Consider the following 4,511-nt stretch of genomic DNA (forward strand, 5'->3'; position numbering starts at 1 on the left):
TACCTAGGACAATCTGAGTGTGCCCTGAGAAAGAGATATGTGCAGCTCCTATCGGGATTTGTCGGCACATTCGGGCGGTGTTGCTGGTTTAGTTTTACCCTGTCGAAATGTCTTGTTGTACCGGGATACCGAGTCTGATCGGAATGTCTCGGGTGGAGGTCTATTCCTTCGTTGACCGTGAGAGCTTGTCATGGGCTAAGTTGGGACTCCCCTGCAGGGATTGAACTTTCGAAAGCCGTGCCCGCGGTTATGGGCAGATGGGAATTTGTTAACGTCCGGTTGTAGAAAACCCGAAGTTGACCTTATTTAAAATACATCAACCGCGTGTGTAACCGTGATGGTCCCTTCTCGGCGGAGTCCGGGAAGTGAACACGGTGTTGGAGTTATGCTTGTCGTAGGTTGCTATAGGATCACTTCTCGATCATATTTGTATCGCTCGTGCTTCGCCTTCTCTTCTCGCTCTCTTTTTGCGAATAGGATAGCCACCACATATGCTAGTCACTTGCTGCAGATCCACATATATTTGCCTTATCCATTCCCATGAGCTTAAATAGTTTTGATCGCGTGGGTGTGAGATTGCTGAGTCCTTGAGGCTCACAGATACTACAACTCCAGATGCAGGTCCAGGTGATTCCGCTCCAGGTGACGAGTACGAGCTCAAGTGGGAGTTCGACGAGGACTCTCAGTGTTATTATGTTTCCTTTCCCGATGATCAGTAGTGGTGCCTGGTTGGGGTTATCGATTCAGGACCTTGTCGCATGTTGGGTTCTTTTCTATTTTGGCGCCGTAGTCGGGCCATGAGTGTTTGTTTGATGGATGTTATTTATGCACTCTGATGTGACGTGGCGAGTGTAAGCCAACTATGTTATCTCCCCCTTTTATTATATATTACTTGGGATGTTGTAATGATTGCCTGACTTGCGACATTGCTTTCAATGCGATTATGCCTCTAAGTCGTGCCTCGACACGTGGGAGCTATAGCCGCATCGAGGGCGTTACAAGTTGGTAATCAGAGCCATCCCCGACCTTAGGAGCCCCATTGCTTGATCGTTTTTAGCAGCCGAGTTGTGTCTAGAAAAATGTTTTGAGTCCTTAGGGATTATATATCGGAGAGCTTAGGAATTCTTTTACTTCCCAGTCTCCTCATCGCTCTGGTAAGGCATCCTGACGTAGAGTTTTGACTCTTCTCTTCTCAAATTTCACTAAATTTTTTTTTAGGATCACACGAGTATCTTGGTTTTGTTCCGATGGTTTTGTGACGAGAACATTGTTCTTGGTGCCTCCTGTCTTTAGGGGTTGTGGCAGTGTCCCGGGGAGTTGAGCTCCGAGGTGTTGTCGTCACAATTTTATCGTTGCAATTCTGGTATACTTGAGATATGTGCGCGACATCGGAAATCTCTTTTATGCAGTTCGTTGGTGAGATAACCTCGACGCCACCCAGTACTGGGGCGGGAGTTCGGGAGTATCGCCATAACTTGTATAACGGATGCTTTTCGAAGGTTGAGGTAGATGGTTTCCGAAGTTTTCCTGGTTATGTGTTGAAGGATGGATACAGCTGGATGTAGGATTTGCTAGTTTGGGTGAGATATTGTGCTTCCCCTGTATCCCCAACACCTGATTGCATAACCAGAAAGGTTCGGGAGTTTCATAGGTGGGAATTCTAGTAGCTCTAGTTCTTCTTCCACGGATATTGGTTGAGATTGGGTTTTCTTACCGATTATTCATTCTTGATCCGTACCTTGTTGAATTGTTTCTCTACCTTAATTCTTTGTGGCTTCTCAATTTATGAATATGTGACCACTTCAAGAGAAATGCATTCGTTCATTCTGTTCGGATGTGAAGACTATATGTTGCAATTTTCATTCCGTTGGATTCAGCTTCTATATTGTTGTCTATCAGTGTGCTAATGGTGGTCAACCTGTTCAGGATGGCTCCTCCAACGCGCGCGACTCCGAATCCTGATCCGCCTCCACCTCCGCCTCCTCCGGAAGCATGGCAAGCTGTGATGGCCGCTACTAATGCAAACACACAGTTGATCATGCAAATTCTCCAAGAGCGCAATCAAGGCAGTCAAGGGAATCAAGGCCATAATCAGCACCACTCTGCTACACTGAACCAGTTCCTTGCTAATGGCCCAAAGACGTTCAGCGGTTGTGTTGAGGCTACCGATGCTGACGATTGGCTAGTGGATCTGGGCAAGCATTTTGAATGCAGCAACGTCAAACCTGAAGATTTCGTCAAGTTCGCTTCTTTCCAGCTCAAAGATCAGGCTGCAGAGTGGTTCCAGCAGTACAAGGATTCCAGAGGTGGACGTGTTATCACTTGGAATGATTTTCGTCAAGATTTCCGCGCTCATCACATCCCCCAAAGTGTGGTTGAGAGTAAGCGTCAGGAATTCCGTAATCCGAAGCAAGGCTCTTTGTCTGTCTATGACTACAACAAGTTGTTCCAGAAGCTCGCCCGTTTTGCCAAGCAGGATGTTCCTGATGAGAAGAGCATGATCTATCAGTTCAGGGGTGGTCTTCGTGAGGAAATTCAGCTCGCTCTTGTCCTCTTTGAGCCGTTGGGATACGATGAGTTCTACAACATGGCACTGAAGCAAGAGGCTGCTCAGATGAGGTGTGATGCTTCCAGGAAGCGTGCTAGAGATGTTACTCCGTCTTCCTCTACTCAAGTGGTCAAGCAGCAGAAGTATTGGCTTCCTCCTCCTCCGTTCCGTCAGCCGTATCAGCAGAAGAGCAAAGGTGGCAGTGGTTTCTCCCACCCACCCAACCCAGGCTTTCAGAACAAGTCTTCGTCTCAAGCGCCAAGATCAAGTGCTCCGTATCACCGTCCGCTTTCAGAGGTCACGTGCAACAAGTGCCAACAGAAGGGTCACTATGCCAACAAGTGTACCAACCAGAGGCGTCTTCCTCCTCCTCCTCCTGTCAGATCGGCAAGTATAGCTATGGTCAAGCATAACCCCAAGTCCGCCAAGGTCAACTTGATGAATGCAGCTCAGGCAGAGGATTCGTCAGATGTGATCATGGGTAACCTTCCTGTTAATGATATTCCTGCAAAAGTTCTTTTTGACACTGGTGCATCGCATTGCTTCATCTCGAGACCGTTTACAAATAGGCATGAATTGGTCTCACAAGTTTTACCTAGTCCTTTAGAAGTTGTCTCTCCCGGTAAGCGCATGCAGGCTAACTCCATCGTTCCGGATGTTTCTATCACTCTGGGTGACTACAATTTCTTGGCTTCTCCTACGGTTCTTGGCAACTCGGATATCGATCTTATTCTCGGGATGGACTGGCTCTCTAAGCATAAAGCTCAGCTTGATTGTGCAGCCAGGCAGATTCAACTGACTCATTCGTCTGAGGATGTCATTGTCTTTGCCGCTCGGGATAATACCATACGGTTGTTTTCTCTCAATGAGAAGGGTGAATTAGATGCTATTTCGCAGATTCCGGTTGTTTGTGAGTATCAAGACGTCTTTCCAGAAGAGCTCCCAGGAATGCCTCCGCACTGGCCAGTTGAATTCGTTATTGAACTTGAGCCTGGCACGGAACCTGTGTGCAAACGTCCTTACAAGCTCGGACCTGAAGAGTTGAAGGAGCTGAAGAAACAACTCGATGAGCAAGAAAGATTGGGTCTCATTCGGCCTAGTACTTCTCCGTGGGGTTGTGGTGTTCTTTTTGTGAAGAAGAAGGATGGATCGAGTCGACTTTGTGTTGATTACCGTCCAGTAAACAAGAAGACCATCAAGAACAAATACCCACTTCCCAACATCAATGAGCTGTTCGAACAACTCAAGGGTGCTCAAGTATTCTCCAAGCTTGATCTCCGTATGGGTTATCATCAGATTCGTATTCGTGAGCAAGATATTCCCAAGACGGCGTTCAGAACAAGCTTTGGTTCATATGAATACACCGTCATGTCTTTTGGCCTCGCAAACGCTCCTCCGACGTTCTCTCGCATGATGAACTTCATCTTCAACCCCTACACCAATGAATTCGTTTTGGTCTATCTCGACGACATTCTGGTTTTCTCGAAGAACAAGAAAGATCATGCCAAGCACTTGCGTTTGGTTCTTGACAAGCTCAGAGAACATCAGTTCTACGCCAAGTTCTCCAAGTGTGAATTTTGGCTCGATGAGGTTCTTTATCTTGGTCATATCATCTCTGCCAAGGGCATTTCCGTGAATCCTGAGAAGGTCTCCGCAATTGTGAATTGGGAACCTCCTCAGAACGTGAAGCAACTCCGCAGTTTCCTCGGTCTCGCAAGCTATTGCAGAAGATTCGTTGAAAACTTTTCTAAGATCGCCAAGCCTCTCTTAAATCTTCTTCAGAAGCACGTCAAGTACGTTTGGTCTCCGGAGTGTGATATGGCTTTCAACGCTTTGAAAGAGAGATTGATCACTGCTCCAGTTCTGACTCCGCCTGATGAAACCAAGTCGTACGAGGTCTTTTGTGATGCCTCTCTCCAAGGTCTCGGTGCTGTACTAATGCAAGAGAAGAAAGTTGTTGCTT

This window comes from Triticum dicoccoides, chromosome 4A, assembly GCF_002162155.2.
Source record: "Triticum dicoccoides isolate Atlit2015 ecotype Zavitan chromosome 4A, WEW_v2.0, whole genome shotgun sequence".
In the NCBI taxonomy this organism is placed as follows: domain Eukaryota; kingdom Viridiplantae; phylum Streptophyta; class Magnoliopsida; order Poales; family Poaceae; genus Triticum; species Triticum dicoccoides.